We start from the raw sequence: 14,592 nt of genomic DNA, 5'->3' as shown, positions 1-14,592 counted from the left end.
GGGAAAGGTATCCCACGATTCCTTGCGCTCCCAGATCCGACAGCAGGCCCAAACCCAATGTGTCAGTGACCTTTGCACGATATTAGCTTCAAATCCCATCATGCAGTGCATCAGGTGCCTTGCTGAACACCAGTGTTGCAAGAATGGGCAATTTCCTGCCCGATTGAGGGGGGTTTAGATTCTAGGTTTGAGAGCAAAAAAGGCTTTGGGCGGGTTTGGGTTCGGTTCCGTGGTTCCTTATTGAAACCAAAAATAGTTCTGCAGCATGTTCATACGTTTATAACTTTGGCAGGATATATTTTCATGGATAGCAAAATCTTTTGGAAAATGTATACGTTTTTTATTTATATATATTTAAAATGACATAAAAGTTAAAAATGTGAGTTTTTTTTCTTTTAACATTTACCTTGTTTCCAACTTGTAGAATTTTGACAGAATATATTTTTATGTAGAGTAAAATTTTGAAAGTTATTTAAGGTTTAAGTTGATCTATTCTGGAATAATATTCATGTCTGTTTAATATTCTTATTTATGTTTAAAAAGTTTAAAAATTTAGTTTTAGTGTGTTCAATAAACGTTTATCCTGTTCGGCCAGCAACCTAAGGTGTGTTTTGGAATTTTGGCGTTTGAGTTTGACACCCCATGTCATGGAGGGTGAATATACTTTATAATTCTTCTTGTGGATCTTTTACCTGCTGGATTTTCATACTTTAGCTCCCCGCGGATGTCTGGTCGGGGAGGAGGTACTGCGTCTGTCTTTACAAACGATTTTAAGTGTAAACGACACTGTGTGTCATCATCGTACTCCAGCTTTGAGCTGACTTCTTTCGAGGTGGGGAGGTCCGACCCGGTGCTGTTCGCTGTCGTTTACAGACCTCCCAAGTACAACAAAGATTTTCTGAAGGAATTTTCTGACTTTTTGGCAGAAATGATGCCACTCTACGATCGTGTTCTTATTGTTGGGGATTTTAATATTCATGTGTGTTGCCCTGAAAAGCCTTTGGTGAAGGACTTTTTAGAGATCATTGACTCTTTTAACCTTGTTCAGTGGGTGTCTGGAACCACTCATGAACAAGGACACGTACTGGATCTCGTCCTCTCCCATGGACTACCTGTTTTTAATATTGAGATCTGTGACTTAGCTGTTTTAGACCACATGCCTGTAGTGTTTGAAGCTGGACTTTCACGCACTGCTGTTAAATCTACCGCCCCTCCTCAGCGTCGCAGGATTTTTAACTCTTCCACTGCTGGTCAGTTTTCCTCTGCTTTTAACCAGCTCGTTGTCCCTCCCTCTGCTGCTGATGTTCTTGAGCTGAGTTCCTGGTTCAGTTCCTCCTGCACCAGCATCCTGGATTCTGTGGCTCCTCTAAAGACACTAAAGCCCCGTCCTAAACCTGAGCCCTGGTTCAATGAGAGAACCCGGGCAGCTCGGAGGGCCTGTAGGAAAGCTGAACGCAGGTGGAGGAGGGACAAACTGCAAATCTCACTACAAATCTTGAAGAATTGTTGGCATTTTTACCAGGGCACTGTAAAACTTGCTAAACAAGAGTACCTGGCTAATATTATTGTTCTTAATCAGCATAACCCACGGGTGCTTTTTAAAATGATAGACTCTGTTCTTAATCCTCCACAGGCGGTGTCCTTAGAAGCTTCCACTGACCTGTGCAATATGTTTTTACAGTTTTTTAACAATAAAGTATCAAATATAAGGGCTGACATTACTCTACCTTCCTCCGACCCTTCGACCTGTGTTCTCTGCCCAGCTGTATTTAGAGAATTTGAGCCAGCGTCTCTTCAATTTTTAAATGAATTAGTCAGTCAAAGCAAACCATCAGGTTCTCCCCTAGACTCCATCCCTCCTAAGTTTTTCAAGGAGGTCTTCCCCAGCATTGCACAGACGGTCCTCTCTATAATCAACAGCAGTCTTGCTGCTGGTGTCGTCCCCTCCACCTTTAAACATGCAACGGTTCAGCCGATACTTAAAAAACCCAGCCTGGACAGTGCTGTACTGGCCAATTTTAGACCCATCTCCAAGATGCCCTATATCTCTAAACTCTTGGAGAAAGTGGTCTACTCACAGCTGGAGGATTTCTTAAACCAACATAAAATTCCTGAAGTCTTCCAGTCTGGGTTTAGACCCCTTCACAGTACGGAGTCAGCACTGCTAAGAGTCAGCAACGACATTCTCTTGGCCAATGATGCTGGAGATTATGTTGTTCTAGTTCTGCTGGACCTAACTGCAGCAGTCGACACCGTAGACCATAGCACTTTAATTTCTAGGCTCCAGAACCTGGTGGGGATTCAAGGTACTGCACTGGACTGGTTCAAATCCTACCTGGCGGAAAGAACCATGTGTGTCAGTTTAGGTGGTTATGAATCCACCACAGCTCGGGTTCCCTCTGGGGTCCCACAAGGGTCGGTTTTGGGACCTCTTCTGTTTTCTTTATATCTGTTACCTTTAGGGTCCATTCTAAGAAAACACGGCATTTCCTTTCATTTATACACTGACGATAGTCAGATCTATCTGCCGCTAAAAAAGGATAATCTCTCTGTGACGCAGCTCCTGTCATGTCTCCATGACATTAAGGACTGGTTGGCCCTAAGTTTCTTGAGTTTGAATGAAAAGAAAACAGAAGTTGTAATTTTTGGACCGAATGATTTTAGTGGACCGTCCCCAATTGTTCTGGGCTCTCTGACTGGTTTCTTAAAATCAACTGTTTCTAGCTTGGGTGTTAAATTGGACAGTAATTTTAGGATGGACCAACAGATAAGCTCTGTAGTGAAGTTAAGCTTTTTAAGCCTTCGCCAACTTGCTAAGGTAAAACCTTTTTTAACACCTGCACACTATGAAACAGTAATCCATGCTTTCATCACGTCCCGGCTGGATTACTGCAACTCTCTTTATCTTGGACTCAGCCAGTCGTCTCTCTTGCGTCTCCAACGTGTTCAAAATGCAGCTGCTCGTCTTATGGTTGGAGCACGCAAAAGAGACCATATCACGCCGATCCTAGCATCGCTTCACTGGCTGCCTGTGCATTTTAGAATTCATTTTAAGATTCTTCTGCTTGTTTTTAAATCTTTACACGGTCTTGCCCCGCTGTACCTCTCTGAGCTTCTCACTCCCTATTCGCCGGCACGGTGCCTCAGATCAGCTGATCAGATGCTTCTAGAGGTACCGAGGTCCAGACGGAAGCTCAGAGGGGACAGAGCTTTTGCTGTAGCCGCTCCAAAGCTGTGGAATACTTTGCCGCTGGCCATTAGAGAAGCCCCTTCACTGTCCATTTTTAAAACCCGTTTAAAAACCCATTTTTATGCTCTGGCTTTTAACCCAATATGAGACCACTGTTTTTCTAACTGTTTACTGTTTTCTATAGTTTTATCTCCCTCTGTGTTTTCCCCCCCTTAACATGTTTTAATGTTTTTTACTGTTGTGTTCAGCACTTTGTCTCAACTACTGTTGTATGAAAGTGCTATATAAATAAAATTGAGTTGAGTTGAGTTGAGTAATACTTCACATGTGTTTATTTTTATACATTAAAGACCTTTTCTTAAATTAATTGAATATAATGAAGATTTGCAATGGCACAGCTTGATTCTATGGTCATGCTAAGTGGCAACTGTGCAAACGCTCAAGGGAGTATAATGATGCTTCGGTTTAGAGAATACAGATCAAAATAAATGATCTCAGTTGACAACCTAAAACTAAAGGAATGGTTTTTATTTTTCCACACACTGTTTTAACGTTTTTGACTCACTTGTAATGTTTTAAAGTAGTCTGGTTTTCCATCTTTTTCCACTTACTTTTATTATCAGGAGTAAAATAACTGAACCAGTATTTTTCAGCAGAGAATCTAAAACAACAAGCCGTTGCAGCTGCACGCTGATGACCTCTCAGTGCTTCGTTCAAATGGCCTGTCAGCTTGTGTAAAATTCATTTACAGTTGATTTTAAGGAACAGTAAGCGCCTCATGAAGAAAGACAGATGAAGACAAGAAATGAAGATTAAGAAAAAGAACTCTGCCAAAACCAATTTCAGCCCCACCGTCCTACAGTACGCCAACTCCAGCGAGCCAGGTCGGATTATAAAAACAATTACTTCTTGACTTGCTATTACCACCATTTCTCAAGAGTTGACATCAGTTGTTTTGACTCCATCAGAATTCGAATGGAACCGCGCTTTTGGCACGCCGCTCAGGTTAAGGCTGCAACCATCTTAAAACATGGCTCTCCACCAAGGCGTCCGCTGCGCTGCTAAGTATTATCAAATTCTGTGCAACGCTGGAAATGCAAAGTGGGAGTAATGTGGTCTGCTGTGTAGGACAGAGATCGTGGTGATACTGCAGGAGCATTAAAAGAGGGGGGCAGAAAATGCCTCTAAGATTGTACAATTTAATTATGCGTGGCAGAGGCCGATGCAGAAATCTTCACGGTTTATTCGGAGGGATTCTTCACCTCCCATCGAACTTTTGGCAGTTGAAGGACTGTGGAGGAGCCAGGCTTTTATGAGCTTTGGCCGTCTGTGTTGGTGATCCCTTTACGGCAGAATGACTGCCTTTTTTGTTACTTTAGCAACAGCGACAGCAGAAATCACACAGTACACATACTCTACCCCGCTGTTATGACACAAAGTCCTTTAACTGTTGTCCATCATCAGACTCCGCCGAGTGGGAGAGAAAGGAAAAGGCTTGTTTTCATCCTGGAGAACAGCTGTTGTTGATTCTGCTTCACTGTGCTGGAGACGAGCACAGAACCGGGCTCCTTTCTGCCCAAATAGCTCACGCACGATTACTCAGCCGGGGATCTGTGTGCGTTGGCACGTCACTGCAGTTTCCTCTTTGTTTTCTTAATAATTAGCTGGTGTTTTCACAGGGAGCTTGCATGCATGGAGGGGAAGCCTGCCTTTTCAAGGCTACTTAATCTACTCCTAAGTCTATCTTGGAGTCTGAAGCTTTTGCTTGATCTCCTGCTGTTGTTTCACTCTCCACCTTATTTGGCTCCTTTTCCATTTGCTTTCTTACAGAGGTGATCTATTTTTGCTTCCATTTTTAACTAAATTGGGAAATGAAATGACTCAAATTCAGAAAAGAGACGTTTTTGGGTTGAATTGTGTAATGTCAGGCATGGCTGAGCTCACTGGACAGACTCTCAGTCAGAGCCACAGCGCAGTATCCAATGACATTCTAAAACGAAGACTCAACTCTAGAACATCTTCTGACAGGCTGTAAGTCTGGTTAGTCTGATAACTTACCAGACTAGAATTGGTAACATTTTATATTAAGGTTCCTTAACAAGCTTTGTTAACGCATTAACAAGCATTATTATTAGGATGTTTTTAAGATGCTAATGATGCATTTATTGACATTATAGGTGCCTAACAAATGTGTCAGTATTAATAAGCTTAATAAGATTTATTAACAACCTTTGTTAACAAATTAAGAAGTATTATTATTGTTTGGGGTTCTAGTAAGATATTTATTAGCATTATAGATGTCTCACACAAGCCTAAGTGTTCATAAGCTTATAAGTTTTATTAACTAACTTTACAAATTGTTTCCCTTTCGGCTTTTCCCATCAGGGGTCGCCACAGCGAACGAGTCGCACGGTAAACTTGGCAATGTTTTACGCCGGATGCCCTTCCTGACGCAACCCTCTCAAAGCAACCGGGGTTGGGACCGGCACAGAAGTAGAGGAGGGAACAGGGAGCAGCCTGGAGTCGAACCCTGGTTTCACGGACGGAAGGTGCCGCAAACCAGCACGAGCTAAACCGGCTCCCGAACTAACTTTACAAATTAACAGGCTTTATTAATGTGTCAGATGCTAGTAAGATTTTTATTAGCATTATAGATGTCTTGCAAATACCTAAAAGTGTTAAAAAGATTAACATCTACAGTCAGATCAATGTCTTCAAAGTCCATATTACTAGACTGCTTATAAGCTTAACAAATGTATTGATTGACTTTGTTAACAGTTTATTAATTGTTTTGCAGCACCTCATCTAAAGTGAGGAAGGTTTTTACCACAAAAAAACACAAAGCATAAAGCTCTGCGTTTATTAGAGACAGGTGTTTATCAGAAACCAGCATTCATTCCATCACAGACAGAACGGTGGCGGCTGATGGGTTCATTTTGCTGTGGAATTCGGTCAAAAAATGCAGACGACACCAGATGAACGTTTCAGGATCTATTGAAACGATGAGAATATTGTATTATGTTCTGATTAGCATCGGCTGTGAACGTTTCTTTTCTCTTTGAAGCATCAATCTCTGTAACAAAAATCCTCTTCACTTTCATGCGGATCATTTTCCTGGAGACACGCGCACCCCTCCGTCTTTGCTCAATAATCCATGTTCACACCAGTTTTTCTAATTCATCGCTCGCTGTCTTTGCACCTCCACCAGGAAATCCTTTGCTCCTTTTCCTGGTGATGTCTTCCTAATATCACCCATCTGCTTGCACCATTCTCTGAGTCGTGTAGGATCCACCCCAAAATGTGGTGCAGATTCCTCACCAGAATGTTCCTTGGCACACGAAATTTAAACGCTAAATAGAACGAGCGTTTCTTGGCCATCGCTACACTGGCTCACAACACAGATCCCACAGACAGCCGGCGTCTGCACGTCCATGCATGACCCGGGGAGGGGGGGTGTCTTAAAGGAACCCGGCCACTATTAGAGACCGGCATCTAAAGTAACGAACAGGAACACCTGTTGAACCCAACATTTATTGGGGACAGGACACTGTTGGAATATAAATGCTATTGTGAATCTTTGTGAATCAATGTAAACTAAAAGCGTTGGCAATCACCACTAGCTCTGTGGAGAAAGTGTGTGTGTGTGTGTGTGTGTGTGTGTGTGTGTGTGTGTGTGTGTGTGTGTGGGTGTGTGTGTGTGTGTGTGCGTGTGTGTGTGTGTGGGTGTGTGTGTGTGTGCGTGTGTGTGTGTGGGTGTGTGTGTGGGTGTGTGTGTGTGTTTGTTTGGGTGTGTGTGTGTGTGGGTGTTAGCCTGGGTGCGATGCTGACAGCACAGACTCTTCCTGGAAGGGGCTGTTCTTACTTATCTATATCACAATGTGAGAACCCGCTCGTTTTGGTGGGGTGGGAGGGGCTGGTGTTCAGAGCGCAAGGTTTTAGAGGAATATTCAGAAATGCGTGAACAGATCAAAATACCGCTTTGAGTTTTTTGTGAGGAATGAACATTATATTACACTTGAAAGCTCAAAAAGTTGATGGCATCACAAGATATGGGCCCTTTAAGAAAATTAAGATTAAAATTGCATTTCTGAGTTTTTCTTTATTCAAACTGTTGTAAATAAGGAGCAGATGAAAAAAATGCTGTTTGAAAAAGATCATATTTGCAATGTAGTAAATGACAAGCTCCCCGCTCAATGAACTCCTGCCGCTCTGCAGAAAATATGTCCTAGAAAAGACACAGATTTCTATTTTGGCTTAAAACAACAAAATCATGATTAGAAGACCACTGGGAACACATTTACAATAGATAAAAGATGATCGGAGTGGAACTTTAAAGTGATAAATGTTATTTTAAACGTATAAAAGCATTTCTCATTTATTTGGGGCTAACAGTTGTGAAAGGAGCTCAGAGCTTCCTGAAGGCTTCATGTAATAAAAAATTCTGCTCTCAAAACTCTGCTTTCACACAGTTAACCTTGTTAGAAAGGATGAAGAAGTTTAACCCAGTTTTCTAAAGGTGAGAGCGGCCAGTGTGAGCATCAGTGTTAAACACCGCTCCTGTGTAAACAGTCGATGGCGGCCGTGTTTGACCAGTGGTCGATACGCTGGGTGGAAGTCGACCTCATTGATTTTCCACCTGCTCAGCCGCCTCCATCACCTTGACCCGCGATGGGAGCCCATCATTTGTCCAGCGTTAATTAAACTAAACCGAGGACATGTTGATAAAGACACAGTCCCACAGAGCATTGCAGCTTGGGGTACGATTGCAGCTTGGGGTACGATCCCCACAGGAGCTTAAGAAAGATGCAACTCTGTTTGCCTCAGCCTGAGTTATTCATGACTCGCTCTTCTGGACATGGATTCTTCACAGACGCAAAGCAAAAAAAAAGGGCATTAAAGACTTAAGACAAACAAAAAAACAAAAAAAGTATGAAATATGAAATTAACTTTAAATGCTAATTTGGGTTTAGCAGGAAAACAATCATTTTCTTTTACATGAGCTCCTGCCTGAGGCCTCTGATCTGAAAAAGAATGAGCATTGAGCATATGCCTTCATGATTCTGCCACGCTGGATCATCCACATGTATGACCCAAAAGCATCTAAACCAGGGGTCTGCAACCTGAGCATCTGGAGCCACATGGGGCTCTTTTATCCCTCCAAGCAGAGGTCAGAGGTCGTCGCTAAAGGAGTTTAATTTAAGACTTGGTGTGACCAACATGAACAGAGATTTTCTTGTCTGTAAACCTAAGAAAGGTTTGCTGTTGCCTTGGTGATTGTATGCAAGGGGCGGGGCTATGACTGAATCAGAATATAATTTTTCATTTAGTCTGACTTGTGTGTAATCTCTGCGGACTTTTCTATTATGTCTGCATTCTTTTGCATCAAAGACAAAAAAATTAATAAATAACTGAATATTTTTACTTTTATTTTGATGAGTCTGCACCATTTTTTTGGATTAAATTCTTTCAGAAAGGAGGAAAGTTTCTGTGCACATGTTGGTAAGTGCAGAGCACATGGCAGCACTTTCAGTGCCAGGTTGGGACTGTGGGAACGGGGTCACACCCCAACAGGCCGGCTCGGTGATAAACCATGTTGCTTTAAACTCTGCGGAGCGTTGATTTTTCGGGAGCCTCTGTTTACCCTCCATAGAAGTATAATAGAAGCCTTTGAAGGCCGCAGCACTCTGGACTGGGCAGCAGGAGAAACGCTGCCTTCATGAACTAATGACACATTCAGCGACCAGTTGAGGGACTCATCAGCCAACAAAGAGTCAAAAGGGCCTTCAACTATGAAGGACAAATATGACCAAACACCACTATAAATACTAAAATATTATACTAGTATCCTGAGCAAAACAATATGGTAGGGCTGGTTTTATCTAGTTTTATCATATCAGGCGATAAGAATATATCTCACAATATTATCCAAATAACTATATTTGTCAAATGTGAACACTCTGCTCATAGGAGAGTAATCATCAGCAGGTTGTTTAGATTTGAATATTTTTTTCCTATCATACTTTAAACATAACAGACGCACTGAAAGACCATGATTGAGTTTTAAAATAAAACAGACCGCTTAACTGATCAGTTCCATTTAAAAATAACACATTAATTCTATATATAAATTTGAATGTTTTACAGGACAAACATAAAATTGACAAACATTTTTGTCAACATCCTGTGAATAAGCTAGAAACTAAACGCAAATTCTCAGAATTTCTTCTGGTAGTTTAGACTGTTGCTGCTTTGCAGATCTTACCATCAATGTATTTGCTGGAGAATTATCCTTTATTTAAGTCTGAGATTGAGCACGCTCAAAACAGTATAATGTTTTGGATTATTGTTATTTTATATTATTGACATTAAAGCTGCAGCTCTCACAAGGGAAGGGGCGGGAGGATCTGACAGGTCACACTTTTTGGTGTAACTCTGTAACGCTACAAAGACGCTGCTAAAACACAGTGGATTCAATTCTGTTATTATATTAATAAAATACAGTATTTTATTAATGTCATATCCACCACGTCTTAAAGGCCCAACCGTGAAAATACTGTCCGACTTTAAACCGGTCCATGTTTACATTTAGGTGATAGACGGAATAGCTCGTTAGCATAGCATGCTAGTGATGCTATGCTAAAGAGCGCTGTCTCCAAATCAACACTTTTTATTAATCAGTTTTATCTTCCAGTTCTGACTGGTTCCTGTTTAAAATTGCTTCATGTTCTGCTGGGTGAAGTGACCACAGGGGTTGAAGGATTTCCCGCATGCGTTTGTTTATCTCGCGTGCAGACGGTAGGAGGAGAGGACCAAAGAAATTCACCAAAACGAGGGCTGATAAACATGACTGCATTTATGTAAACGTTTACTCGCCATGTGGCGACTAACCCTCTAACTTTTACTCGCCAAAGAAGAGAAACTGCGAGGGGGAGCTGGTTGCAGACTTTTAAACTCTTAAAGCGATCAATGTGAATCAGTGTTTTTGTTGAAGAGAAAAGCGGCTTTAGACCAGTATTGTTGTGCCAACATATGTTTCTCCTGCCAGAGTTTGTTTCCCTTGTCTCAGGCATCGTTGATTTGTTTCGTAGCACTTATATTTTGCACTCCCAGCTTCTTCTTTGTAAAAAAAATGATGGATGCTTACAAAATACTTGATTCTGGGACTTGTTGTCTTGCATCTCTGGTGTAAAAGATTTAATCATAACCTGTAACTGTTAGGGTCGCCAGTTGAATTATTTTTTTTTAAGACAAAAAAAATAAAGTTCCAGCTACTGATCTCAGGCTGCCATGTTGTCTGAAACCAGGTCGTCTTTGAAAATGCTCGCAACTGGTGAATGTTAATTTCGGACCCTTCAAAGTAAAAATCTATAACGATTCCTCTATTGAGAAAAGTTATATCGCGATACATATATTTAATTATCATTTCATCGCCCAGCCCTACAATATGGTTCCAAATACTAAAAAGCAAGTATCAGTTTAGCCAATATTTCAAATATTCCTTTTTTTCTTAATTCCTAAGTAAACATATTTACCGCATTTTCTGCACTATCTTTGCTTATGTCATACATAAGGCTACGCTAACTCTCAACCCTGTTAGTAGCAGTAATACCTGTAACTTCCAACCTCATTGTGATTTCACCAACTACCTACTTTGTTATTAACACAGTTTCAATCCGCTACATATTAGCCGTTTTAGAGGTGTTAGCTGCATTAGCATGTTCACAGTACCTGTAACTCCCAGCCTTGTTAGTAACACATAAAAAGTTTCTATTCGCACGTAATTTTCTACATATGTGCGGCCAGCGCTGAACTTTTCTCCTGACCCCATGGAACCTGGAGGCGGGGCTAAAGTTAAGGTTAATAAATCAGATGGTTCCTGAGCGTGGCTGTTTCTGCAGCTCACTGCTCCTCCAGGGTAGGGATCAAATGTGGGGAACATTTAACACACGCCTAGGTGCGTGACGGATAATAGGACTTTGACTTTTAAATTTAATATTAAATACATGCGGCCAACAACAAAATCCAGCCTTGGACGTATTAAAAAAAACGGGCAGCAATGTGCATCGTGGCTGCACGTATTAAATGAAGTCTACAAGAATTTCCATAGTTTTTTGTGCTGGTCCCATGTAAAGAAGTTTGAATAACATCAGCTAAAAAAAATAAAGCTCAGTTTGAGACCGCTACATGTTAGCGTATTTACAGTAACGAAGCACTTTGACAGAGTACCATGGACCTCTCAAAATCGCTTCAAATTATAAGCGGCACTGAGGTTGTATGAAAAAAATGAAGGAGGTTAATGTTTGGAAAATAAAGTTTGTTCTAAAAAAATGTTTTCTATTTTACATTTTTTATTGTTTTTAATTTCTTACAGGTTTCTCATAAAAATAAAACATTCCAATATGAAAATAAGTAATTTAAAATGCATTATTGAGCAGACTAAAGAAATGAAGAAACTAAAAAATGAAAAGAGAAATTAATTAGATGAATAAAGGAATAAGAAAATAAAAGCATAAACCTACTAAATTAAAACAAACTAGTAAAGAATTCAAGTGTGTAGTCAAATGTAATGTAACAGAAAAATATTTAAAAAATTAAAAATAAAATATAAAATAAAATAATAAAAATATTTAATGTATTTAGTAAAAAATGTGAAAACATGAGTGGCTAAAACTGATCAAATTTTATTATTGTGTTATTTTTGGTATTTTATTTAATATTTTTTACCGTTTTCATGCATGAATGGAGCTATTTTAATGTTTCTGCTTTTTTTGGCAGCTTTCTTGACTTTTTTTTTTCATGTAGAGAAATCAAAGCTCTGAGACAAAGCCGAGATGCCCAGAAGCCTTTTAGGGCGCTCGCTGCGTCAGGCTGCAAAGCCGTCCTTTCATGCAAGTTTAGAGCAGCCCGGCGTGGATCCTCTTACCGCCGCTCTTATCAGATGAGTTGCATATCTGGGCGCTCCTCCTGATTTGTCTTTCGGGCCTAAAGCGATGAAGTGATGTGAGATTGACAGTCTAGACTGCAGCTGTCTCACCAGGAAACAAGAAAAAAAAAAGGAAGAAAAATTAGACACGTAGGAAAGGTCCAGTACAGAAACACACACATTTTCATCGAGCGTACAAAATCACAAATGCAACAAAAAAAAACATTGATGTCAATCCGAGCAGAAAGTGACTGTATTAGATCATGATTAGGCTGGATTGCCTGCAGCTAAGGGGAAACATTGGAGTTTACTCTGCATTTTTAATGACATACAGACTTTTACTGACAAAAGAAAATTTGCAAGAAAAGCAGACGTCTGTTAAAGTAATTGCTTTTTTGTTGCAGGAGGTTGATGCAGAAATAAGAAAAGTTTAACTTTCCAAATATTTTTCAGCAGATACAATCAGTCCAACTATGATTGTTTGATTGCTGCGAAAATCAGACTTAGTCCAAGTCCTTTGTCCTTTAATTCAGTAACGATAAATAATTTGTTGGTTGATTTCTATGTAAAAAAAAAAAAAAAAACTAAAGAAAGAAATTTCCTGTTTGAATTAAGTTGCTTTCCAAAGCTAAACAACCCCAGGGTGAAGCTGCAGCCATAACAAATGAGCTTAAAGAGCAACATGCAGCAGCAATCTCCTCACAGCATGGTGCATTGCGGCTGTCATTCATCACAACTGTGCAGCGTAACGCGGGACTTCCACAACAATTACCTCTGCCATTAAACTCCCGCTATTGTTGTCGTTTTCTGGTGCGATAAGGGCGATTACTGGCCAAGCGAGGCCTAATCTTCTCTGATCTGCTCTGCTGGGAGAGGGAAACCTCAACAGCTCAAGGAGAGAAGAACAGAGCTGAACTCTTGTGTTTGACTGCCCCCTAGTGGCGGGTTGAAGGAACAGGGCAATAAAAAAAGCACCTTATTGACTGTTTCTTCTTACTTTAATATTCCGAGTTGTGATTCAATGCAACAAAGACATCATGGTGAGTTTGAAGTCCAGTTTTGTGCAAATAACAAGGATATTTTCTCTACATTCCCTGGACTCTATAAATTCTTTTAAAAGTCAATTGAAAACCTTTTATTTTTGAAAAGAATTTTAACTGAAAGTGTTTCTATTCAGGCCTGATTGTTTTATGTGGTATATGCTTTTTGTCTTCTTACTTCTCATATATACATACATATATATATGTGTGCATGTGTGTGTATTGTAATGTAATATGTGTAATCCCTTAGGTCATAAGTGTCAAACTCAAGGCTCGGGGGCCAAATGTGGCCCGCCATGTCATTTTATGTGGCCCGCGAGAGCATAAAAGTTTTCAATGTCTTAATATAAAAACTTTCTTTAGTTGATTATATATTATTTATGTGTAGTTGCTATAATTATTCAATGTTTGCAGGCCTTATGTGTCTATGCAGACAAAATGTTACATGTGTAATACATGTTCTTTCTAGCTCGGTTTTATATTATTTTTCTGTATTCACTTGGACAATTTGATCCTTCATTAATGGAGTTTTAATAAGCGGACAACATTTAAAAGGATTTATGCTAGAGTGACAAGCAAACATATGTTTTCTATGCATCTGTAATTGTCACTTTAAAAAGTCATAATAAATAAATAATGAGTTATTTAACATTACGGAGTAGTTACATTTATTTTTCTTTACATTTATTTGCATGCAAAGGTTATATCTGGCCCTTAGCCGCTATGCTGATGAGGCCCTCGGTGTAAACGAGTTTGACACCCCTGCCTTAGGTCCACAAAACTGTCTTTGTTTTAGTGCTTTGACCACAGACATATATGTAACAATCACTCAAGTTTTGGGTTTCTTAACTTTGTAGCGAAAGCCCAGAATCAAAGGAGCTGTTTTTATTCTGGATCGCCTGTGTGATGACGTCAGTCACTGTACATTAGGATGTTTTTGAGTTACTGTAGCATATCTGAATCTTTACCCTTATGGCCTCGATAAAAGAAAGTAACAAATGAAAATACTGAGAATTTTTTTTTTAACATTAAAAAATTATAAAAACTAATAAAGATATTTTTGAAGACATTTTGAAAATAATTAAATCGAATAACTGGAATGAACAGAAATGAACATTATAATATGTTTATGGTTTAATTTATGTAAAATTTAAAGTCTTTTTTATTTATTTTTACTTACCGGATATAAGATAATAGAAAACTCCCAGACAGCGTGTTAAAAGAGTTTTCAGCACCACAGCAGAACAGAAAACAAATGTTGAGTAAATGCTAAAGCTAACACGGAGGAACCTAGATAAACGTTCCCAGAATCCACTGCGACAGTCGTCTGTCAATCATAAAACTGCACACCCTCTTGAAGCAAAAAAAAAAACTACAGATTAAAAATGTATACCACTCCCTCCAGAGTTCTCATGAATGAAATATTCAGTCACTGAGTA

The 14,592-nt window shown here is 39.8% G+C and overlaps 1 long non-coding RNA gene across 2 annotated transcripts in view; it reads right to left on the bottom strand.

Moving 5' to 3' along the window:
- LOC111948763 overlaps positions 1–14,592 on the bottom strand; it is a 39,237-nt gene extending 24,645 nt beyond the window's left edge. The window contains exons 1-2 of one of the 2 annotated variants that reach the window (XR_002874751.1): positions 14,334–14,592; positions 12,114–12,215 (exon numbers count right to left, since the gene is read on the bottom strand). This is a non-coding gene — a long non-coding RNA (uncharacterized LOC111948763). Of the gene's footprint in view, positions 1–12,113; positions 12,216–12,885; positions 13,221–14,333 lie in introns of those variants that run through there. The other variant, XR_002874750.1, reaches the window with a different exon arrangement.

This window comes from Oryzias latipes, chromosome 15 (assembly GCF_002234675.1).
Source record: "Oryzias latipes chromosome 15, ASM223467v1".
In the NCBI taxonomy this organism is placed as follows: Eukaryota; Metazoa; Chordata; class Actinopteri; order Beloniformes; family Adrianichthyidae; genus Oryzias; species Oryzias latipes.
This window is presented reverse-complemented; position numbering and strand designations above follow the sequence as displayed.